The sequence below is a fragment of the Phalacrocorax carbo genome, chromosome 2 (assembly GCF_963921805.1).
Source record: "Phalacrocorax carbo chromosome 2, bPhaCar2.1, whole genome shotgun sequence".
NCBI classification, from domain to species: Eukaryota; Metazoa; Chordata; class Aves; order Suliformes; family Phalacrocoracidae; genus Phalacrocorax; species Phalacrocorax carbo.
Window position 1 is genome coordinate 106274826 of NC_087514.1, and position 26192 is coordinate 106301017.

The 26192-nt window shown below is 37.4% G+C and overlaps 1 long non-coding RNA gene across 1 annotated transcript in view; it reads left to right on the forward strand.

Moving 5' to 3' along the window:
- The first annotated feature begins 2296 nt into the window (after positions 1-2296).
- Positions 2297-26192, forward strand: part of LOC135311734 (uncharacterized) — a 29524-nt gene continuing 5628 nt past the window's right edge. Inside the window, exons 1-3 of the long non-coding RNA XR_010371321.1 lie at positions 2297-2342; positions 5392-5457; positions 16887-17193. This is a non-coding gene — a long non-coding RNA (uncharacterized LOC135311734). The remainder of the gene's footprint in view (positions 2343-5391; positions 5458-16886; positions 17194-26192) is intronic.

A 26192-nucleotide genomic window follows, 5' to 3' on the forward strand; every position in this document is an offset into this window, starting at 1 on the left:
GCACGTTCCATTATTTGTCTTCTTCCTTGGCATATCTGCTCAGGTCTTTTTTTTTTTATTTTCCCCCTTTTTTCCCTGCTTCTGACAGTCAAAATGGCATTTAGAGCCTTTCTTCTTGTGTCATTGTGTGCCATGTAGCTACTTGCCATTTGTCATCTTTCTTCATTTTTGTTCACAGCTTGTCTGCCTAGAATCATGTTTCTTTGTCTGCCCTAATTCTGCATGTTCACTCAGTGTTCGTTGACTTTTCTGTATTCATTCTTAGGCACTGCATGTGAGCTAAGCATCCATAATTTTATCCTGTACGTCCTCTTGCCTTCACATCCATTCATCTGTAGTGTCCTTCCTTTTTCTATTCATTATGATTTAAATGACTCTGCTAACGTGTCCACCACCTGCTGGCAATGAGCTGCAAAGCAAGAAGGCTGAGCACATTCTTATAATTTAAGCCTGAGTAAGAGTCCAGACTTGACTGGGAATTTATCTTCCATTCAAACCACAAGACCCCCTAGTTGAAACCATAGGGCTAGACAAGAATTACACTGGCTGTCTTTTGTTTGCAGCTAATTTTAACTGTAAACAAGGCTCTTGTGAATAAACTACCTTCCTTACATCCTGAACTAGAGGCCTGGAGGATCCTGGGCTCCAAGGAGGAATAGCATCCAATAATAGGCTGCTGTTTCAGCTGCTAAATAGGGGAACTTTAGCCCAAGTATTACTTCAGAGGCAAAGGAAGTCAGTAGGTTTTCTGGACCAGACCCTGGATTTAGGACTTACTATGGTATTTGGAACAGAGTGTAGTAACAACCAGCCAGGTCAAATGGGTTTGAAAGGCTTACCCATTGTTATATTGGAGGATATTTAAATGCATGATCCTTGAGTCATACAAGCTGGACCTACACTCACTAAGACATCTGTGTGTATAGTAGTCTCTTGGGTTGAACTGTTGTTGACTGTGTTAGATGCTTTGTAAGCACATATGAAAGCATGGTTCTTGTTCCTAATTAGTGGACTGAAGACCAAACAAGAAGAGTGCTGTTCCAATTTGGTTTGCAAGCTTATGCAGAAAACACTGGTAAAGCAGGTGAATTCCTTCAACACATAAGTCTCCATTAATTCACTGTTTTACGCCCTTATTATTAAAAATATATGGTTTAAACTCTGGTGATGTGTGTAAAACATGAAGAGAATTTATTGGTTCTTGGTTAGTTGTTAAGTATTCAGGCCTTAAAAAATAATGTTATCATGCCAAAGGTGACTTCTGAGTAAAACTTAGTGATTGGCAGTAGTTATTTCTAAAATTGCCTGTCTTTAGGACTTTGATTCAAGAAATTATTCTGGTTTTGCAGGAAGTAGTCTTGTGCTTCTACTGGATGAACATGAGCGCTGAGCAATAACATGGTTGTCTCTGGCAAGTTCTAATACATTCAGACTTACACAACAATCAACTGTATTATCTTTTAAAACAGTTTCTCAGGGGTAATCTTTTTTATTTCTTTTTAGATGAAACTTGTACAAAGCATATTATTCACCATATAGGTAAAATCAGCAGAGGATATTCTCAAGTTTTGAGATTAATTCAAAGCAAGAGTCATATGAGTTTATATAAACAACACATCAAAAGAGAAAAAACATTTTAATAAACCCCTGGGAAGTAAAAATTCTGTGGTTTGCACAGCTGTTAGCTGGGATGCAAGTGAGGCTGAGTGGCCTAAAGCCAATCCTCAGCTGCTACTGCTCTCTTGGAGAGAGAGGAATTAATCTTTTCATTATCCACCTTTGACCAGTTTTGGCCAGAGGCAGCATCATTTCCAGCTGAGTCTTTGGTTCACATTAAATTCTGAAAAGGGATTTGGATGTAGATTTCAAATACATCTAAACTGTTACGTTTTCTACATTGATATGTCTTTTTTTATATGACACAGTTCTAATGCCATCTGGCAGGTACATAGAATACCTGCTGCTTTCTTAGGATCTCCCATGCAGCTGTCATGTGGGAAGGCCTCTTCATCTGTGGCAATGTAGTCACCAGCACAATTAATCTGCCTGGGCAAGTCTTTGCCTGTATGTCCTTTTAATCCAACATTGTATGTGACTCTTAAAAAAGGTGCACTGTGAAAAGTAACAGTGCTTTGTATGCTGTTCTGTGAAAAGAGTAAGTGAGGAAGAAGAGTAGATAATGCTGAGTGAGAAAAGTGAGGTGAGCATGATAACCTAGTAATATTATATCCAACAGCAATGAGACTAACATGAGTGTCTTGTCTTTTGGGAGTAACTGGAGAATTTTTTCTTTTGCAGGGAGATGAAAATATTTTGTTTGTTCAACTGTGGCTGCTGAATAGGTAATATAATTCTTGGCTTGGCTGTGCTTTGGAAGTTGAAGCATCACAGTCCTTGTTTATGTTTGCTCATAATACTTGATGAAGTAAGCCAGGAAGTGAGCCTCTCTCAGAAACTCTGTTTTTCACATCCCAATCCATAATCCTTGGCCTGAGGTAAAACCACTTCAGACAACTCCGTAAAGCAAGGACTGGTCCCATAAATCAAATTTCCAGAACAGACTGTCTTCATATCAACTAATTGCTTAAGTTGTACACTGATCGGTACAGCCAATTATTTTTAAGAATTCATCTCTTGTTTTTGTTGTTTCAGAAAAATGTGGTGGTGTTTGCTTGGTTTTTTATCATTTTTAGATCCTTGGGAAGTTGATACCGGGAAGTAAAAAATGTGATGGATGAGTTTATGGCCCTTTAAAAATCATCAAGCCTCTTTGGTCCAAAAATATGCTTGTCGTTCCCAGAATGCAGTTAATGTGATACTTGTGGGTAGAATAAACGATGTGGACCCCACTTTACTGACTTCTCCCTATTTTTTTTTTTCCTGGCAGATATAGGCACCACTCATTTATTTATCTTAACTGCTAGACTCTGCCTCAAGATTCTGACCTGCCTAGTTTGAAGATCACTACACTGTTTTATAGAATCATAGAATCAAGTAGGTTGGAAAAGACCTTTAAGATCATTGAGTCCAACTGCAAACCTAACACTGTCAAGTCACTAAACCTTGTCCCTGAATGCCACGTCTGCACATCTTTTAAATACCTCCAGGGATGGTGACTCAAGCACTTCCCTGGGCAGCCAGTTCTCATGTTTGATTAACCATTTTGGTGAAGAACTTTTTCCTAATGTCCAGTCTAAACCTCCACTGGTGCAATTAAAGACTGTTTCATCTTGTCCTATCACCTGCTGCTTGGAAAAAGAGACCAACACCCACCTTGCTACAACCTCCTTTCAGGTAGCTGTAGAGAGAGATAAGGTCTCCCCTCAGCCTCCTCTTCTCCAGGCTAAACAACCCCAGCTCCCTCAGCCGCTCCTTGTAAAATTTGTTCTCTAGACCCTTCACCAGCTTTGTTGCTTTTCTCTGGCCACGCCAGCACCTCAATGTCTTTCTTGTAGTCAGGGGCCCAAAACTGAACACAGTATTAAAGAACAAACTGTTATGTCAAACAGGAAGACATTGAACGACAATAGTGCTGAGTGTCCTTGGCAGGCAGTAGAAAGCAGTTCAGATCAGAGCACAACTTATGTTCACAAGCAAGAAGTTGTTCTTCTGGTTTGTAAAATTTACTTCCAGACCTACTTTAGGCTTTACTGAGTTTTTGAAAGTGGTTTTACCTCTGGACTAGGATTATGTTTTGGGATGTGAGAAGCTGTGTGTGGATTTTTGTCACTGTATTCAGATTACATAGAAATACCTTTACGTGCTTAATCGTGTTGAGTGGGAAAGGGGAATCTGTTCAGCTCAAGACAGTATATTCAGCTGGGTACATGGGACAATATTTGATTGTAACTTGTAGGAAGAACAGACAGTTTACTGTTATTAAATTGTGAAATTTCATGGAATGATTGTGAAACTTGTGGGGGAATAGAATGTTTCAGTTTTTACAAAACTTTTGTGTTGTGCTTGCAGTAAGAAATGTTTTGTTTGTTTTTTTCCCCTGCATTCAGATACTGTAAAATAGTCTACTGAAGTTTCTACTGTGTCATGGGAGCCTTGTTTGTTTCCCACAGAGTAGCTCTCTGATGAACTGCTGTCCCCAGAGCCCATTTACTGTAGACATGCAGATTTTGTCAAATGCTTTACCAGATGTATGGAAGTGGTATACCTATGCCTGTGGATAGAATCAAGCAGTTTGTTCTTTTCATTATCCACAGAGAGGCTAAACTAAGCAGCTCTACGGACTCCCATTGACTTTATGTAAACTACTTTTAGTTTTGTGCATTTCTGCAGTGAAAGACAGTTTCACTTGTGCAATGGAGAAAAGGAAAGAAAGAAATTAAAATTGGGGGCAGAGGGTTGCAATTTGTATTCAAGACTACTGTCTACTACTCAGTCTCTTTTTATTTTTTCTCTGATATGGTTTACTGGAGAGCTATAAAATGAATCATAGTGTAACAATGCTAAAATACTACATGTGACCTAACAAGGAGATTACCTGAGTCTCAGTGGAATAAACTGTGTCCAGTTTAGACTTTTTGATAATCATAATCTTCTTTTTATTAAAGTCTAAGTGAGTCTGTATCACATTGAATCTGTTTATTCCCTCAAATCTGGTGAAAAATAATTTGTAACAGAAAAGACATTTATTAAAAGAAGATCCTAGCCATTTTGTTTAGTTGATTGAACTATTATGTTTCACTGTGCAGTGAATTATTTGGATTATTTTGTGTTCTAGTGGTTAACATTCAAGATAGGGAATAAATATGATTTTAAGAAATGTTAGCTTAAGGCTCAGCATCACACAGGAAGCCCATGACAGTGTGTTGGAATGTAGGTCCCAGTATATTGACATAAGTAATAATTTACTAGTAAGTGAAAGATATGATATACCGCAACCGCAAAATGATGAGAGAACCTTGACTGAAAGAGCAAGTCAATGAAAGGGTTTCTTTTTTAAAGGAATAAGGTTTCTTTTATTAATTCATCTACATAAGCAGATAGCATATTAATCTATAAATGTAATAAAGTAGAATTCTTTGTTTATAAGAATATATGAGATGATACTACCATATTTAATATGTTAAAAATGCCTTTGCATGGGTCACAGTTGTGATTTCGTCTGAGGGAATGGAGATAGTCATCTGAGGTAAAAATGAATGAATTTGGACAATGGTTTGGTTTTGGTACCTGAAAGGAGGGACACATGTATCCAGACTGACACAACTGGGTATTTGCAAAGAATTATTATGCATACATATTAATTTTACTACTGCAATTAATCTCCTTTTCTAGATATTATCTGCATTTTTTTAACTCCTAAGTAATAAAGCTGAATACATGCATAGACCCATATGCAATGGAGAAAACCAATTGATACTGCTTTTTTTTTAGGGTTAGGAAGACTTCTATTGACCCAACTGGGAAGAAGATCCCAAGACTTATAACCGTCTAACTTTGGTGGGTATACTATAAAAATGTAACTATATAAATGGAATTGCGATGTTGTGGAATTGCTTTGAACACAAGAAGTATGCCATTTTATTATAGAGGTTTCAGAGAAAATGGAAATAATTTGTCTCTTTTTATTTTTCCCCAAAAAATATTCAGATGAAATCCAGTGTCTGTTCTGTTCTTTCCTATAATGAGCTTTTTGGCAGCATCTGATGGGTTATAGTATGTTTTGCTTCACAGAGTTTAAATGGAAGCTTCCTGACAGCTCTACTTTTCTGTGGTATTGTTGTTGTCTTTCTGTTTATAGTCCTTTTATTAATGTATTTTTGGTTCTTTTAACTAATCAAGGAACTGGGATCTGTTAGGAATCAGATGGTCTAGTAGTGTCACTTTTATTAACTACAGCACCATTTTTCACTGCTAAAGTTCTGAGGAAGGAGTGTCTTTTGTACTTGCAAATGTATCTGGAACTAAGGTTTGGGTCATAGGCCCGCTCCAGTAGCACCTAACTCTGGAGGAGTGTAATCTCCATTAGGGCCTCAGTTTTTAGTTTGTTTTCCTATAAAAAAAAAGTTTACATGATATATTCTTTTTCTAGTCTTTTCTTCCTGTACCCTCCTCCCTGCATGGCCAAATTCAGTATGCTTGTGAAAGTAGGAGACAATCCCTCTTCTAAAGGAAAGGTTCCATCAGAAGCTCTCCCCTTGTTAGACATGGGAGAATTCACATGGAACAGCTTTTCATGTGAGTGGGACTTTGCAACGTTTCTTCCCCACATGGATTCTTTGATCTATAACAAAGGGTGAGGTCACACTTAGTACAGTGCTATTAAAAAGTCATTCAACAACTTTATTGAAAGTCAGCCTCCATTTATTCTGATGTTCTCACAACTGTTGTTTAACTCAGAGCTCCTCAGGCACGCAAGACTGTGCTAGAAATGTTTTTTTCTCAGGGTTGCTGGCCAGCATTGTGTTTATCTTACGCTTACGCACATACAAGCTTCATTGCTTTGTCAGTCTACTTAGAGAGTCTTGGTGTGGTGGTCATCCTTACACCTGTGGTCGGATTTCATGCAACTATGGTGGCAGTAAGTTTCAGTCCAAAAATTTGGAGTTTCCTATAGCAGCTTGGCTGCTAGAGTGCTCACCTGTGACAGGGAAGCATCAAGTTTGCTTTGCTGCTTGAGGACACTCTCAAATGTAATTTGTGATAATATGCAAGCTGTTTGCTAAGGCAGGTGGAGGTTGGGAATCTGGATTTGATAGGCTGTAACTGTTATGTTCTGGTCTGTCCTACTTTGCAGTTCCTAACTTAACCGAATTCCTGAATGTCATCACACAGCTATGAGGAAAATCATCCCCTGATCTGATTGTTATTCAGGACAAGCCAAAACCAAAGCCTTGGATCTAATTTCTCCCCATTCCCTGAGTAAAGGGAAAATTCATGACCAGATGATGTGACCCACACTCGTGTCTAATTGCAGCCTTTCAAACTATTTACATTTCCACCAATTATAGGTGCATAGTCACATGACGCCTTTTTTATAGGAGGGAAGAAGAAAGGAATAAAGCTTATGTCAGGAGTCTGATGCTTTGCAGAAAGCATGAGGCTAGCAGTGGGATGGTACGTAGCGCTGAAGTATGTTTCAGAAGTATGAAGAACTGTGCTGTGTTTAGGTGTATTTTTTCTCAAAATGAGCAACTAAGCTTTTGAAGTTAGCATTGTTGTTTATAAAACAGCTGTTCTGAGTAGGTGTTCCTTCCAAGGCTATGTGTGTTTGCCTGGGTGGGTGACTGTTGCTTTTTCCTTAACACTGCAGCTGCAGATGACAAAGTTATGTGCAACTGAAAACAGCACATACCACTTGCAAAGAAATTACAGGAAACATTGTTCTTTTTCTCAGAATCTCCTCCACAAAGAGGAAAAGAATACAACAAAACAAAATATCACAAGTACGTAATGGTCATATATTCCTGTTTCTTTTGCCCTTTAATACTATATTTAGAATGTTTGTTTGATATGACCATATGTCTCTTTTAAAAACAACGTCTGTATCCGCTAAGAGGAAAGGCCTACTTTGGTGGGAGATGATCTGTGGAAACAGATTTTTCATCTCACTTTATTTCTTCTTAAATTAATGTTTTTACTGCAGGCTCAGCCTTGTTTACATCTGAAGTCAATTAAATATTAGTCATGGACTTCAATGAAAATAGGACTGAATTTCCAACAGTAGGCCTTTGAAAGAGAATCTGAACTGAATGTGTTATAACCACTACAAGAGGTACATTATTATTAGTTCCCCTGTCTTTTTTCGGTCTACCTTTTTAGTTCTTGAATCATGTGATAAGTATATTCCAACTATTTTTCCTAAAAGTTTCCTTCAAATATTTCCTTTTGAGAGTGTTAGAGAGTTATATGTCCCCATAAAATAAATTTAGAAGTTAGAGAAGTCAAAAGCCTTCACAGAGGGTTGTACATTTTTTGTATTTACTGGTACAAAATGTATTATTATAGAAAACCACTTATGAAAGGAATTCATCTATTTGGGGGGTAAGTCATGTGAACAAACAGCACAGAAAGAAACACAACCAATCCAACCAGATTTTCTTTTCTCTTGCATAAACCTGTTGTTACAGACACATACACCTGCTTGTGCAATCATGCTTTCGTTTTCACAACTAAGTCTACCACATGGGATTATTTGTGCTTTACAACTAGTCTTCTAGCACAGTTCATTACTGATCCACATAATGAGACTTCATGACATTTGACACAGTCATTGCTTTAATGCATGAAAAAGTTGATATTAATTATTAGCATTAACGGTTGTTCAGAACAAGTCAGCCAGAATCAAACAGATATTGAATCTTATTTAGCTTGTCCTAAAGAGTGGAATTCTTTAAAAAACCAAAGCAATCACTTTCCACAGATAAATGCAAACCATAGCGTTTGAATGACATGAATTACAGATCAGTAAACTGAGTGTTTAAGTTCCCCTATAAACTCAGAAACTGCATGGGCATTCAGCTTCCCAGAATGCTGCCTAGCCTATGGTTCCCACTTTTATAAATTTTTTGTGCCTAATTGTAATTTTTCAAACCTTTTTTTTTTTCTTGAGCTGGAGTTAGAATAATTAGTTAATTAGTATAATTAGTGATCAATGACCTTAAATGTGAGAATTGTATTGGCTTAAGTGGTGCTAGTGTTTTAACATCTGTTTAGCAGCTGTAATAATCAGTGGTAGTAAAGATAAAGATGTAATGCAAAAATTGCAAGAATGAAGGTATTTTTAGGGTATCTCTGTAAGAACTGACAGTGTAGATACAAATTCAAGGTTTTTGTACATTAGCAAAGAATTTCTGTGTATGTGATTGTGTATATATATACGTGTGTATATATGTGTGATACACTTTTGAGTTTTTATATTTTGAGACCCCTTAAGAAGTATTTGTGTATGTAACTGTAGTTTGTCTGCTGGATTGTGTATAGCTCTTCAGTAAGAAGACATATGCACATCCTTTGTCAACAATGGCCTGTGATATAAAGCAAATCTCTGATTAGTAGGCAAGTATTACAAAAGTTGTCCGTTTTAATTCAAGTACTGAAAGAGATGAAAAGAACTAAGTGATTATGGTGCAAGACTAACCCCTTGTTCTCAGGAAGCCCCTCTAAGGCACGGAGTAGCAGAAAGTGGTTTAATGAGGTCTATGTGCAATTTTGACCATAACTGATACAAGTGGAAAGAGGTTGCAATAGGTGCTGGATCCTCTCTGGAAAACCTATGAGGATGTTCTGAGCAGGCAGGGGGAACTAAGATACTGTTAAGTCAGTGGCAGGTGGTCAGCATATTCTGGAAAGTTTCAGGTGCGTATCTGAAATAAGTGATTTAAAAAGTTTTAGTAACAGAAAGAAAAATATTGTTCTTAGTATTTTACCTCAGAAAGGACCTTTTTTACTAATAAAGATCCACAAACAGAAGCTTTAAATAGTGGCCTTTAAATAGTGGCCTTTGTATAGTGGCCTATCAAGTGGCCAACTTGATGAAAATTTTACTATTTTGCTCTGTGCTGTCTTCATTACAATATGCGTAGGAAAAAATAGACCTAAAATTTCAGAATTCATCTCTTTCATTTCTTTTTACTCGATGCACTTTACTTTACTTCTACTTTAGAAGTAGCAGAATGGAAGCAAACTTCTGAAAACTATGCCTCTGAGGTTTCCTAATCCTCAGAATTTGAAACGTCTGTTTGTGAAACCTACTTTTCTAATATTAACTTTAGTACTAAGTTTTATTGTAGCTCTAAATAAATGTTATCCTATCATCATTATCATCATCCTTGGTGCTACATAGATGTCTCTCCTTAAATAACTGAGAAAATGGCTGGGAAAATGCCTATGTTGTTACAGTGCAAATTTCATAAACTAGTTATGTCTTGTATTTATACTTTTTCCCAGAAGAACACATGGCTTCTTGCCATATTGGCTTTGATTCCTCAATGAATCACGCATAAAGGAAATCCAAATTGTGAAGTAATGATTTGATATTCCCTGTTTTGCTTTATTATTTTCTTTTTCAAAAATCGTCTTGTGAATTAAAATCATACTTTTACCCCAAAGAAAAAAAAGCCAGTAATTCACCTATTTGAAACAAATATTAAGGTTAACCTTGTTTTGTAACAGAAAAACCATGTCAGGATGCTTTTGTGCACTTCAGATAGATACTAATATGTTTGTTTATAACTAGGACATCTTCTGCGGAAGATGGAGACCAGAATAATGAAGCTGTGGGAAACAGTAGAAGATTTTTTTAGTGGTAGTAAAGGTAAAGGATAGACAGCACTTCAGAATGAATCCAACTGTTTGCCAGCAAAGTTGGTAATAACACATAGGCACAGGTTCAGGATTGTTTTCAGGCCTTGCCAGGGCATCTCAATGAGATGAAATTTTTCTTCTGCTTAGTCAAAAATTTTCTTCCATGGGAAATTTTCTTCCTTTCAGTTGCAGTAATGCTCTGGGGCACTACAAATTAGTTTTATTCAATGCCTTGACTCAAGCCATCTACAGGTTTAAAACCATATTGCAAGAATATATTGTGTCTGCATTGAATTACATAGAGGGTAAATTTGCTTAGATAGAAGTCTCTCTAAAAATTGTATAAAGAAGTATTGTCTTTCTGTTGGAAATCATTTAACAATGGCTGAGCAATAGACTTTGAAAACATCTTTCTTTGCCCATCCTTGGAGCCTTTACGGAATAGTTTAGCTAAATCCTCCCAAAACTTCCTCTGTACTGGGGGGAATGCTCTGGCTTTGGCTGAGACAGGGGTCTTAAAGTATTTTTTGCTGTCAGAAGTAGTGGTTCTTTTTCAGCCAAATGGGACAAAAGTGATAACTGGGCACAGAGCTCCCCGTTCTGGTCTGAGAATGCTCAACACTGAATACAGGGAGAATAAGAGAGTAACTGAAAAGTACAAGTATAGGTATAGGGGAAGAATACATGGGAACAAAAATTCCCATCTCCTCTTCAGACTGTTTTCCCCTTTCATAATTCTTCAGGCAGGAATATAATATTACAGTGCAATTAGGAATAGCAATGAGTGAATGATTGCTGGCTACTCAGCTTTGAACAGGTGCAACCCAGCATGTGTGTTTGCATGTGTATATCCATATATACACCCACATATATACACCCATTTAATTTTACTTAGAAATTCTGCTATGTATGTGTTAACATCATAGATAGTTAAGAATAAACTTTTCAAAGAGTACTTCACTTCCTTCCCAAAGCCAGGATATTCTTCTGTACCGGTGCTTTGTCAGACTTTTTACGTACATTGACTAATCTGTCATATCCCAAGTCCTTGAAATATAAATGACTGTAAAATAAACATGTGTATGTGGACATGCACACACACATACAGACTTAATCATTTGCAACTTATCCATGTGTGGGTTGCTTGAACACAGTGGTTAAAACTATTGTAGCTTAACTTGAATAAGTTCTATCATTCTCTGGCTTTTAAAATCATAAACCACATGTTTTCACATTCAGGAAAGGATTTCACCTAAAAGTTGTCCACAAAGGTTTCTGAGGACTTTGTGGGTTTAGGATAAATTAAATAATCTCCTATCAGTTTTCTGCTTATTCATAATATTTTTATTTCTTGATTCTTCAACATATTTTTAAGCCAAGTTCTAAGACTCATAGTCCTTCAGAAATAATGCTATTATTACAAGGTATATATGGTCTTTGTTTTTGAAATGCAGATTCTGTCATAGATGGTTTTATCTGAACAACTTTCCCCAACATGTTTCAAAATCAATGAAGAGCTGATGTATCTCTTATTAGTAGGTAATATATACACCATCCCACAAATCTTAAAACATTTTGTGTCCTCTCAGTTTTCTTTTTTGTATGTGTTGACCTTCTTCTATGGATCTTTGAATGAAATCTGGTGTATATGCACTTCTTCCTGGAATAAATCCAGCACTGAGTTTAAGTGTAAAAGATCTTATTCTAAATCACACGAATAATTCCTTTCATGTTCAGCTTTCAAACAATGATAGGCTAATTAGAAGCCAACCACCGTTAACACTTTTGAATTTCACCAGAACAACTCCCACTATATGCTCCTCTTCCAAGGATTCTACTTTGTTCCTATCTAAGCACTGCATATATCAACTCTTCAACCATTTGTTACCTTGGATTCATACTGCAGAGGTCTTTCTATCTTTGTTTGGTAACTCTTCTGCTCATATCATAGACATGTTTTTAAAGGATGAAGGACTAATACGAATTCCTGTCTCATACATAGAGTAATTAAACCTGGTTTAGCAGTTTGTTTGATTAAAACAAAAGGTCTAGAAACACCTTGTCTTTTGCTGAAGAAATCAAGCCATGAAAAAGCCGCTTTCTTTCCTTCTGAGTGATACATTCTGGAAGTTTCTAATTTTCACTGCCTCAAATATGCCAAACCTTAAATTTCTCTTTTATATGTGTGCACTGAACGTCATGTTGGCTTAGGTAATTCATAATGCCTAGAGGGAAAGGGAAGACCAAAGCCAGAGCTGCATGGTAGTGCACACAGGTGCAGCTACCACTAAAGCTACCCTTATCACTGCCCTGCAGAACTGTGACTGGAATATATCTGAGTGCTGAATTTGCCTCCTTTTAACCACTACCTTTGGGCTTTTCTTGGAGAATGGTTCTGCAAGTATGTGGACATCACACATTAATCTGAGATGTGAAGACATCAAAACTAACAAATCCAAAAACAGCAGTAAGATGACCACAGGTAGGCCTGTGGATTTGTTAGCAAGCTAATGGCATGTACTGCAATGTGCAGCACTATGCTGAAAATAAACTGCAGCAGCTTATCAGTAGCTTGGGTGTCTATCTTCCTGTGGTTTTATATGGTTTCTCATGATTGGAGCTATTCTCATAATGGTTAAGTGACTAACCGAGAAATTTAATACATTATCAGAAACTGTAAGTTTCATTCCTTAATAGATACTTAAAACTAAAGGTCTCACACCTGAGACCCTGTTTAACTTCTTTTAATCTCTTTGTTAGCATTTTAAGATGGCTCTTTTCTTCTTTTAATTTTAGGATAATTTAGTCTCATTTTCAATGCATTATTTTGATTTGCTGCAGATGGCTAAATCACTTGTTTCTCAACTCTGTCCTTTATAGTGTCTTTTTCATTGTTCATTCCAGGATCCCTTTATCTACATCAGCCTGTGGATTTCATTTTTCATATCTTATTGCAGGTATATATGAACTTCAACTCTAAGGGTTTCAGGGCCTTTGTCTAGAGTAGTCCATTACAAAATTGACTAAAAAATACCTATCTACCATTGTTGGAAAAAGGGTATACTTTATTTGAAAATAAATTTGACCATGACAATTTGATATGATGCATGCTAGCAGAATTAGAGTTTTGAAGCTTTCATTCAAACTGAACCTGTGGCTTAAAAGCCACAGAAGTTTATAATCACTGAAGACAATGCCTCAGTCTATTCTCTGTACCTTCTTCCACGGTTAAGCTTTAGTCAACAGCCACTCGTGACTTTTAATTAGTCTGAAATTGAATGCAGCCCCTCCTCCTTCAGTAGCTCATTTTTTTTTCTCTTCTGTAGAAAGGCTGATGAAAAGAAGCTGAATGCATAAATCTGACTGCTCAGCACTTCTTGCTAGCCTTATTTTCTCCAGCCCTTTCAATGGCTAATCAGCCTTTAGGAATGCATCCATTTTACTTATCCCTCACTCCTTTCTGTCTCAGTGATGCCGTTCTGCTTTACCTAAGCTCTCAGCTTTGTTGCACGTATTGTTACCGTACATATGGTGAGGGCCAACAGTGCTTGCAATGTTTGCTTTGTAATGCATGAAAAAGACTTAATTGTTCATGTTGTTTCAATAGGCTTTCTGAATAGGGGTTCCTATTAACCAACTTTTAAAAAATTGGCTGGAGGCAGTGGTAGAAAAAACACCACCACCACAGAACCACAAAGGTTAAAGAAAGTTTGAGATCTACACACTAACAAATGTTTAGTTCACTTAATATAGTTTCAGGCTCAGAAGAGGAAACAAAATCTTCTATTCTACTGTGCATGCATTTTTTTTTCATAAACTTCCTGTCTATGCAACAGATTAAGCCAGTCTTGCCTGCACATGGGTATGCACACAAGAAGAGTAAAGCTATTATTAATTGCAGATGCTTGTCAGTATGTAAGATAAAAGTACTGTAAGGCACTAGCTGCGCTGCCATCCTATATTTAGTCTGGCATATATTTCGCCTGAACAAGCTTATATGTGAACATTGTATGACCTAGGAAACCCAGTAGAGGTTGCTAGTGTTGAATTTTTGTATAAATGGACATGTACAGCCATCCCTCATATGATCTGAGTACAATACTCCAAGAACTGAAGTTCTTTACATTTACTCTTAGGTATTCATGAGACTTTATTTTAAAAGGCCTGCATTTCAGGTAATTGCTAAAGCAAGTTATATATATTAGGTCAGGGAGACTAGAACTGTCTTTCCACTTTCAAAGAGAAATACGGCATTTTTTACTCTTAAAATCCCACCCCCCAATCTATCTAACAATTATTTCCTCTCTTCCTACCCATAGCATAATTCCCATGATGACTTCTCCCAGTACAAAATTTGTGTTCCTTTCTAGACTGTAGCCAGCAACAAATATAAAAAGCATGGAAGAATGATTTGCAGAATGCCTGTGTTGGCATGTGGTAAGGAGGGTCATAAAGTGAATGTGGCATTTAAATCACTCTACTGAAGTTCTTTAAAATCGGTGAGCTGCAGTAGCTGTAAATATAGGCTGATTTTGTTTGTAAGGGATACCTACAGTTTTTAGGACTACAAATTTTCATTTCAAATCATCACGTTGTTCCTGCTTCTGTGTTGACTGAAGATTGCTTTCTTTGCTACCTAGTAGAAAATGAAACACTTGATTATGATTTGAGGCAGGATAAATGACTCCTAGGCTCTGCTGACACAGTGTGTAGTCGACAGAGTTGGCTGTGCCAAAGAAAGAAGCGGGGTAAGGATGGAGGATCCCTGTGGTGGAAGCTGGAGTTCTGCCAAGGGCAAAAAAATCACAGCAAAGCTCAGCTTGTTGTGGTGTCCTCTGAGAGAGGAGAAAAATTAACGTGAACTTTTAGGAGAAATAAAGTGAACAAGGTTAGTGGTGATGAGAGACTGTTAAAATGTTATTGCATGCAAGTCACATGTTTCTGCAGGTAGTATTTCAAACCAAATGCTGACGGTTGTGGCATCTGAGAATAATTTAATAACAAAAAGAGCTGGGAGAGGAGTGTATGAATAGAATGATAATACAACTCATATGTGTAAATCAAGAAATGACTAATTCTTTTCCAGGGTGGTACTGGATAACCACTGAGGCACTGCTAGAGATGGGTTTTGTTTAGGATGAAATTTGGTCACTAAGGGTAGTAAAATGGCTTTGTTATTCTTGAAGCAATTAACTCATCAAAACTGTGGAAACAAGAAAACTAAAGGTCAAGATTATCTTTGGTTACAAGTTCAGGTGCAGATTCTCACCATAGGAGGCAAATGTCAGGTTATGTGATAAAACCTCTTCTACACACCCTCAAAGAAGCACAGACAGCCAATGGCAAGTGGGTGGAAGCCTAAATAATACCCTGCCCTTGCTGCTTCCCAGCCCATCACAGGAGCCATCAGCCCATAAAAGGTCCATCACCACAAGCTCAGAGGAGCATAGGCTCCCAGGGCTGTCCCAGGAGACTGTCATCCCCAGGTCCAGGTGTGACACACATCATGATGAGTCAATGCTGGAGCACCTCTTGGACTGATGCAGGTTGCTGCCTAGAGGTGTGAAGCACATTATGGGATGCAGGGAAAAAGCATTTTGGGCTTGCACAGGACTTATTATGAGATGTTTAGGGGAGGAACCAAGGATAAGGAAAAGGAAGGATCTAGTTGTCAAGGTGATTAGGTGAAAGGGATGGATTTCACAGAATCACAGAATCACAGAATGGTAGGGGTTCAAAGGGATCTTTGGAGATCATCTTGTCCAACCTCCCTGCTTGAGCAGGTACATCTACAGCAGGGGGCACAGGACCGCATCCAGGCAGGTTTTGAATATCTCCAGGGAAGGAGACTCCACAACCTCTCTGGGCAGCCTGTTCCACTGCTCTGGCACCCTCACAGGAAAGAAGTTTTTTTCTCATGTTTAGCTGGAACTTCCTGTGTCCCAAATTCTGCCCATTGCCCCTTGTGTTGTCATTGGGCACTATTGTAAAGAGTCTAGTCCCATCCTCCTGACACCCACCCTTTAGATATTTATGAGCATTGCTAAGATCCCCCCTCAGTCTTCTCCAGGCTAAACAACCCCAAGACTCTCAGCCTTTCCTCATACGGGAGATGCTCCTGTCCCCTGATCATCTTGGTAGCTCTCCACTGGACTTGCTCGAGCAGTTCCCTGTCCTTCTTAAACTGGGGGGCCCAAAACTGGACACAGTACTCCAATGTGGTCTCACTAGAGCAGAGTAGAGGAGGAGGATAACCTCCCTCGACCTGCTGGCCACACTCCTTTTAATGCATCCCAGGATACCACTGGCCTTCTTGGCTGTACAGGCACATTGCTGGCTCATAGTCAACTTGCTGACCACAAGCACTCCCAGGTCCGTCTCAACAGAGCTGCTTTCCAGTAGTTCAGACACCAGCCTGTACAGGTGCAGGGGGTTGTTCCTCCCCAGGTGCAGGACCTTGCACTTGCTCTTGTTGAATTTCATTGAGTTCCCCTCAGCCCAGCTCTCCAGCCTGTCCAGGTCTTGTTGGATGACACAGCCTTCTGGTTTATCAGCAACTCTTCCCAGCTTGGTATCATCAGCAAACTTGCTGATGATAACTTACACTCTATCTCATCATCCAGGTCACTGATGAATATATTGAACAGGACTGGACCCCACACAGATCCCTTGGGAACACCACTAGTGAGAGGCCTCCATCCAGACTCTGCTTCATTGATCACAACCTTCTGAGTTCTGTTGTTGAGCCAGTTCTCCATCCACCTCATTGTCCACTCATCCAACCCACACTTCCTTATCTTGCCTGTAAGGGTGCTATGGGAGACAGCGTCGAATGCCCTACTGAAGTCAAGAGAGACAACATTCTCTGCTCTCCCTTCATTGACCCAGCCAGTCACACAATCACGCGTTTGTTTATGTGACAAGCTTCAGGTATGTTAGCATACATTTGTTTAATACAGTGCTAATGCTTTAATTGAATGTTTTTTTTTAATAAAAGAGCTTTGGTCTTCAAGTTGATTAAAAGTTAAATCTATACTGTCTATGCTGTTTGCAGACCATGTTGTATTTCTGCTATAAAATAAGTACATCGTGTGATAAAGTTACAGATCTTTGAAAATAGTTGCTATACATTTGTGTTTTTTCCTATTTCTTTTCTATTTCATCCGTCGGTACAGAGTTTTATAAATAATTTTTGAAGTTTAACAGCTAATTAAAAGTAAGCTAAACAACCTTTGTGAGGAGTTCTTGGCATTTCATAACTAGATCAGAGGTTAAAGTTTTGCTTAACGGTATTTTTGGAAGAGTTAGTAAATCAGTAGCATTTATTTTTTCCTAGAGAGAGGAGAAGAGGAGTACAGTCAGGAGATAAGAGAAACACACAGAATGAAATTAATAGTCTGCTAAGAAGAAAACGGAGGTGATGCCTTATCCATGTGCCTTAAATATAGAAATAGAATAGCAATTGGGCAATAACAAGAATTTGATTCTCAGAGTTCAAATCTGTAAAGGAACTAGCCCATAATATGAGTCTGAGGTATAATTTAATGTTGGTGTTCATGTTCATAATTTAATATTGGTTGTTTAATGTTCCATTTAAACCACCTGCAGAACTTAGGCACTTTGAGGTCCATAGTCACATAAGCTTTTCCTTTTTAAGTGCTTGGTGGGCCTACAATCCTATCTCTGGATGTATGCAGGACTGACACCTGGACAGGACCGAGCACACATTGTGTTAAGACTTCAGAGGAGACAGAATTTTCCACTTAGATTATCTGAAGGTCTAATATGGCAATTGTGTTTTCAGACTCTTGTCATATTAACCCTTGGATCAGCAGAACACAACAGCTTTATTCACTATGATTTAAAAACAGAGTTGCAGGAGGTGGGTGCTGCATGCATTTATGATAATATTTGTAAACAGATAGGAAAAAATTATATAATTATGTTCCAGAACACCTGTCTGAAGCAGCAAGTAAAGTTTCCACTCCTTTGAAAGTGATACAATGAAGATAAGGGCCTATGTTTTCTTAGTCTAAGAGTTGTCATGCACAAAATTACGTCTTGGAGCCCCATAGTTAGGTCGTTCAGCTGGTATAGAAGTATAGGATGGTTTGGGTTGAAAGGACTTTTAAAGGTGATCGAGCTCAACCCCCTGCCATGGAGAAGAACATCTTTCACTGGATCAGGTTGTTCAAAGCCCTGCTGAACATGACCTTGAACACTTCCAGTGGTGGCACATCCACAACTTCTCTGGGCAACTTGTTCTAGTGTCTCACCATCCTTATAATAACAAGTTTCTTCTTTATGCCCACTCTAAGTTTAATGTCTTTCAGTTTAAAACTGTTATGCCTTGCCTTGTCACTACAGGCCTTGGTACAGTCTTTTCCTGTCTTTCTTTTAAGCCTCCTTTATATACTGGGAAATAGACGCTGGTCCCTGTTTCTAAGGTTGTTTATGCTATTCATATTCTGTGGTAATTGGAGAAGAGAAAGAGCGACTAAGAGTGAATGAGTTAGTGAGTGAGTAGAGTGAATTGGGTATCCTCAGTTATTATACCTCTGCTACTCCTTTATAAGGTTTGATGTAGATATTAATAGTTTTAAGCAGCTGACTCAAGGAGATACAGTGAGTCTTTTACTTGAATCTGAGAGAAAACATTAGGACTTAAGATCCACATTGTGCTTCCACATTTTATATTGAGTACTTGGTATGCTGGCTCAAATGAATCGTATTCTAGGAACACTCTGTTCTTCGCCATATATTGCATAAAGGCTTGGGAGGCTCACCTTGGCAGCACTCAAGTCTGGTTCTTGGTCTGGGCAATAAACTTCAAGTAGCTTCCTTTCCCGCTTCCCCCAATCATAAAAAATAAAATATGTCACTTGATATTTTTCTTTGTTTTTAATAAACTGCATTCAGTAGTATTTTTTAAAAGTTAGTAGCTTGTATTTCTTTTGTAGTTGGTATTTAATCTTTAAGTGTCCTATATGCTAAAGGAAACAGGGAAAATCTAATATGTGAAAAATATGAGAATTCTGACTCTTAACTGAATAAGGATGACTGATGAGCAAGTGAAGTTTCATAATACCTTGAATAAATTAACCACATATTGATACAATTAAAATTGAGTAGATTTTTTTTGTCTTGAATTTGCTGAATTGTTGAAATTAAATTTTACCCAAACTGAATAACCAAGATGAAATAATTAGGTTGCTATACTATTTTTCTGATAAAACAGTTAAAAAAAAGAGAACTTTTAAAAAAGTATTGAAGAGTAAGATGAACATTTTGCAGAATATTATAGATAATGTTCTTGATAGTGTTCTAATAATACAGCTGAAAAAAACACTGAAAAAAATTAAACCAGGTATAAAAAAGAATACTTTCCTTCTGACACCATTCTTGAATAGGATCTATTTTTTATGACAAAAAGGGAGTGGGAGTGGGAGAAAAATGCACATTCATACACATCCTCAGAGTTGTCTGATGTTATACTGGACATTATTCCAGTTATTGTATAGAAAATGAGACTCTATCCCCTCCTTATTGTGCTCTTGATCCTTGATGCACACTGTTCAGTGCAGTCTGAGTTCTCTAATTGGGTCTGACCAGAATTCAGAGTTCGAAAATTCCAGCATTGGAGGAAAACTTGGTTAGTGAATAAGGATGTATGTGATTTGTTTCACTTGCTTTTAAAATTAAAGTAATTTTTATCCTCTTCCCGCTATAAAATTTTATGGGCTTGGATGCTTGGTCTGACTTTAATCCACCTTCATCTATTATTATTTCTTGCAATTCATAATCATTTGATGAAAGCTCACATTTATAAGATTTAATTTTAAATAGAGAATTTGACAGTTTCTTAGGATACGTAGAGTTTTGCTCTTTGAACTGATCATTTCACACCGTCCTATGCCTGGGGATACCTGTTACTAGTTATAGGAGAGGGAAATATTTTCATCAAGTAGACTGTAAAAAGTTTTGGGACGATATAATCAATTGTATCTAGTGGGTTTTTGTTTGTTTGTTGGATTTATATCTGTGCTGCTTTGACATTTCTGAAGAATGAAGTACTCTCTTTTTAGTTCCATAATCTGAATTTATGTCAGTCCAGTCCAGAGGCCTTTATGTTAATGTACCAGATCTTGACAGCTGAGTTCCCTTGCTGTTGAAGGGCTGCAGTTACGAACATCTCCATGTGTTTTATTTTCAAAATTTCTCTGTTTAACCTGTAAATCAAATGCTTACAGTCATACTACTTCAACCATTTGTTGTGGTGACCATAAGTGGCAGTGACTCCTACAAGAATATGAAGAACACTTGATTGCAGCTTCACCTGCTTGAGTGCCTATCAAAGTAATATTTCTGTTTCTGGAAAATTAGTATTATTGCTTGGCCCATTTGCTTACAAGGTGGACCCATGTTTTCTAAAGCCCTGGCTCTTCTTCTTTCAGCAAAATAATTACTCATTAATTTAGTAGGTTCTAGATGTATTAAGTTAACTTAGCAATTTGAAATGCAAAGGAAATAAATGAACCATTAAATTTATGTGTCTTCCTAAGATATGTGTGGAAGTTGCTGTTCTGGGTAGAAAACTCTCCTAACATTTGAACTGAATTGACACGAATATGACTAGAATAGCACAGAGAATGGCAACTGACAACAGCTCAAACTTTTCTTCTGGAGCCTAATAGTTTAAAGAAAATAAATGCAAAACTGTAAAATAACCAACCGTGGACAAAATGAAAAAAACACTCCAACAAATTTTAAAAACCCACCAAAAATATAAATTACTTAAAGCACAGAGAATAGAAAATAAATTATTGCCTACACTGAGGCAAAACTTGCAGTACAGCTGTAGAAAAGTTTGTCTTTATAAACATAGATTGCTTTTTCACTCTGTTTTTCCAAGAAGCACTACAGAATTGAATCAATAGCCATACTAATACAAGCCAATCAATGTATTAAATAGTGTGGATAAGCCTAGATTTTTCAAAAATAGCTTTCTCATGGTATATCCTGAATTTACGTTTGTTGATTCATTAGCTCTCAGCTAGCATGAGCTTCAGCTTTTACTTTTAAGGGGTATAATGACTGACTGATGCAGCTTTAAAAGACAAGGTACCTATCTAATTTCTTCTTCTTTTTTTAAGCATTGAGAAATTGTTAAATCCAATACTTTCCTTCTTGTTCAGTCTAAACTGTTCATATTAATCAGTTCGCTCCATCCCTGCCCCCATCCTCTTTTAGAATTAGGGTTTTTCAGTCTTCTTTCTTGGAGCTATGCCATAGAATGAATTCTCTCTCCTGGCAGTTTTCCCAGAGTAGGTTTGAAGTTTTGGTTTGTTTTGTTTTTTCTTTTTGTGTCCCAGTCATCTAGCCACACCCTTAATCAGACCCATGTGAGTTTTATAATGCTTAACAGTTGCCTGGCAGATAGAGAGTTTTGTTGCCTAGACAGGACAGTAGTTCCTCCTATAGAAGAGAGAGTGATTTGGGTTAATTGTAGCATCTTCGCTAAGATACTGGTAGGTCTTTGGAGTTGCTTCTTCTTTTGATAGCTGTTTCAAGTATTTCTTCAATCTCTCTGTAGTTGTGCTATGCCAATTTCTTCCTGTGAAATAAGGAAATAATAAGTTGTTTCCATAGGTGACCAGGACGTTGGTCACAATGTAGGAGCATTGAAAAAGTCCTTAAAGGATGAAAGAGTAAGGCCTTGTAGCTGAAATTATGGGCTCAGAGATACCAGAAATGGAATTGCCCTATGTTTGTTAGGCAATGAATACAGGTTTGACAGAGAAAGACCAAAGGACATAAAAGGAGAAAGCAAGGAAGGAAGAAACATTTTTAGTCTTTCTGGGAAGTTGTTGAAAAGTTTAGTTGTACTACAAACAGTTTCTCTTTGCTGACATTTAGCAATCTTTGGAGATGTTGTGGAACAGCCCAAGTGAAAAGAGTGCTTTTAAAACAACAGTGTTGTTCTTCATCTAGCAACAATTTCTTTTCTATGCTCAATCTTCTCATAATTTTGCTCTTTTGTTTTTCACTGTTTTGTAGTGTTTTGTACAGGTCTCTTGCTCAGCAACTGTAACTTCATACAGATGCTTAGTTTTTTCATGCAGTTCAGAAGGAAAATTCAACTTGCAAAAACAGAACAGCAGGAGAGGAAGAGACATGAGTCACAACCTGTCTTTTCCTTCTGGATGTCACACCATAACGTATGTTAGCCTGCCAGGCAGCACAGTGTAAAGTTGTTGGGAGGTATGATGTGAATTCTTTGCATGTATCGGCATGTGACAGAACAGGAAGATTAAAAACAAGCAATGGAAAGTTCAGCAGAAGTAATAACACTAGCACTAATAAATATTATACCAGGAAATGTCTAGTGGTTTGAGGGGGTCTTTTTTTGATAGTGAGAACATAAAAAAGCAGGAAAATTATTAATTTAAAAATAATGGTAACAGCCAGCCTTATGCTACAGGATTGCATAGAATTTTTGAACTTTCCTTCATCAGGCATTCTCTCCTTTTCCTACCTCCTACACATTCTCATTCTATAATCTCCCCTTTGAACATATTCTTTGTGGCATGCTCACTTCGTGGTAGCCAACTCAGCAAGCTGACTCGTATTTTCATGCACAGAATAGATGTTGATATTTCTTCATTAGCTTCAAGACAGTTTCAGTACCAAGGTGTGCATTCTTCAGTAATGTCATTCAGGATTTTTGCCAGATGTGCTCATAATGCAGAGTTTGCCTCTTAAAAGCTAGTAATCGTCTGTGTTTCTTCCTGGTTTTGTAAGATTTAGTATTAAGCTTTTTTTCTTTTTTTTTTTTTACAATTTGCATGGAACAATGTATTTTTCCATTCAGTCTAATTCAGAAGCTGTTGTCAGGGACATGTCTTCTGCTGTACGTTGCATACACAGTATTTATAATACCTTAAATACAACCCCAGCATACTGCAGTCAAAAAGCTGTTGCTACACCAGGAAGGAATTCAAGATGGAAAATGGCTAACAAACAGAAGGGACAGACAGGAGGCTCACTGCTCTTCTATTTTCAGATCATACTTTAAGACTTTTCATTCAGAATCAGTGATTTCCTATTATTAATTTCTCTACTTTTAGGATCTTTTATGCTTCTCTTCTCTTTAAAATGATAGTCTGTGCACCTCAGAAAAGAAATGTTTTAAAACACCACATCTAATAATGTGACATCATGTCAGCGGTTGCAGGCACCACAAATCTTTTGTCTTAGAATGACCCAGGCAAACCTCTGAGGAAGATTTATGAGTTTGAGAACTCTGCCTAAGGCACTTTTGACTTTTACAAATAGTGATTACATGCATTTTATCATGTTATATACTTGTTTCTTGTCTCTTATTAAGTGCCTATAAATACTTAGATTCAATTTATCTATTCTCATTTACCAATGTGTGCAAAATGCCTATTCTATTGAATGTTAGAATTATTTTTGGAGGGGTATTATTAAATGTGTATATTTATTTGTTTAATGAAAACCATGACCTAAATCAGCATTCAGGTCACTGAATTTTAAAGTTAAAAACAGATTAGAAAAATAAAGCTGGGACACTGAAGAGGAGCTTTCAGAAATATTTTTGCACATGGAAGATTTCTGTAGTCCCGCATTATTGTAGTTTAGTGAGCATTGAAAATGAAGCTAGTAGTAGTCTCCTACTGATTTTTTTTTTGTGTGTCCTGAATGGGCATAAGAAGAAGAGATTTTTTTTTCAGTTTCTGAATTTTGATCTGAATCCAGAAAAGACATCAAGGCCAGGCTGAACGGTCTGGCTCAAGGATAGGACAAAGGGGATAGAAAGTCCTTTTCCATGTAGCACTCAGCTAGTACTTCTCTATAATGTTGGACAGCTGTAGGTATAGTGACCCAAAATATCTTTTGTTGATGTTTTACTGTTAATCTTTGCTAGACTAAGGAATTGTCAGATTGTGTGTATATGTGTTTGTTTCTATATGCAGATCATTAATTTCCATATTCATTATTAAAGAAAACCTCACTGTATGTCAGAAGCTGTAATTTTTGTCTCTCTTGCTTATTATTTTGAATTCAAATTTTGCAAAGAAAAAAATGACAATACCAAGAGTAAGTTTAGCATAGTTAATGAACACATTTGTGTCCACTGACATTAGTCAACTTTGTGTATAGTGCAAGCTTCAACATCTAGTGCTTCACTAAATGAATAAAAGGCAGAACAACTCTATTAATTATGGTTCTAAGAAAAGCTTTTTCACGAACACTTGCAGCTGTGGCTACCAATTATCTTGGCTCTCCCCCTCCTGCAGTGTGTGCAGAAAGGTTCCTTTAGCTAAGATATGTGACCAGTGACAAAAGACTCTGCTTGACATTATGGAATGCAGAAAACCAGAATCTGTGTTCTGTTCCCCTTTACCAGCACGATGATGACACTTCACGTACAGATGGGAGGGAGAAATGTATTTGGTCCCTATAGAGACTTAGACCAAGGTTTTTAAAATACTTAGGCAGTTGACTTCCTTTGACGTCGTCATTCTCCTTTGAGATTACCTTAGTCCTGAAAGTGATATAGGACTTACTATTTGTACTTTAAACAAATAGCAAGCAAATATCACTTTAGCTCCTGGACAGAGGGTGGAGAACAGCAGGTTAAAAAGAAAAATAAAGAGGTCTAATCTAGGAAAGCTAAAACTAGCTCCTTACAGCACTCAATGATGAATGATGGCACTAGAATCCTTCTACTAGAAAAATCCACCAGTCCCACCAGAATAAAAGATGTAAATAGTTTGCAAAGAGGTATATTTTCAGTGCAGAAGTAAGGAATAGTTCACTTTGAGTTTAAAAGTAAGGGTCAGCTGTAATCTGTTTATTTTAGATCACTTGAGTGCTTGAACAGTTAAGGAATTGACCTCTTCTCATTTCTGTTATTGGAGGTACCTAATGTATTTCCAACAGTTGTGGATGTGTTAAAATGTCCTTACTGTCCTTTGACCTAAGCTACCAACAAGGTAGCTAGTGATGTAGTAGTAAAATTATTTCCTTGATTTAGAAGAAGATTAAAATATAACAACATGTTAAAATATAACAACAGATACCCTTCTGGTATAAACTGGTATAGTCAGCATTTGAACTTAAGCAAACAGTCAGTTTGCATCAGCAAAGATATTTTTACTTCCTCCTAAGAATAGGCATTTTGCTTGTGAAACTTAGGATAGGAACATCCTGCACATTTTTGGGGTGTCGCAATGTCTGTGACTGGGCAGAAGTGTCTGTTTACAATAAAGCGTGTGTTTACAGGATTCTTAGGAAACAATAGGCTTTGGTGGAAGAGTTTGAGAAGCAGGGAACCAAGCAGATATGAAAAAAAAGTTCAACTCAAATCATATAGTGCTCTAAGTGATCTCAGTCACACATTTCCCCTTACAATTCTTCCTGTTTCATCTATGTTTACTCTAGCTCTGTCCTGCAGTATCAGTGCTCACCTATACACAGGACATGCTCACACACTGCTCTTCTGATTTAGTTCTGATTAAGTTATACCAGGTTTGTAGTAGAATATGTAGCTGGGAAGAAGATACTGAAGCAGCTCTCTCTCTCTGTTCTTTCCTCTTGTTCTTGTAGAGAGTGAAACTGTCTTGTAATTTCCTCTGTATCTTTTCTATATATAGAATGTTTTGCATACATTGGATACACATTCTTTGTTCCCTTGATAACCACCTATAGTCAGCTCTTAAAGTTTCGTCCCTTTAGTGCTCTGTAATTGGCCATTTATGATTTGTACTTATACTGCCAGTGTGATATACTTATATCAGTGGTTGCTTGTGTTATTGTTGTCTCAGTTATCATCCTATGCCTGTGCTCTTGGGATCCTCTTCTAACACTGTGGGACCACCAACTTCTAGTTAAAATGGTGGCAT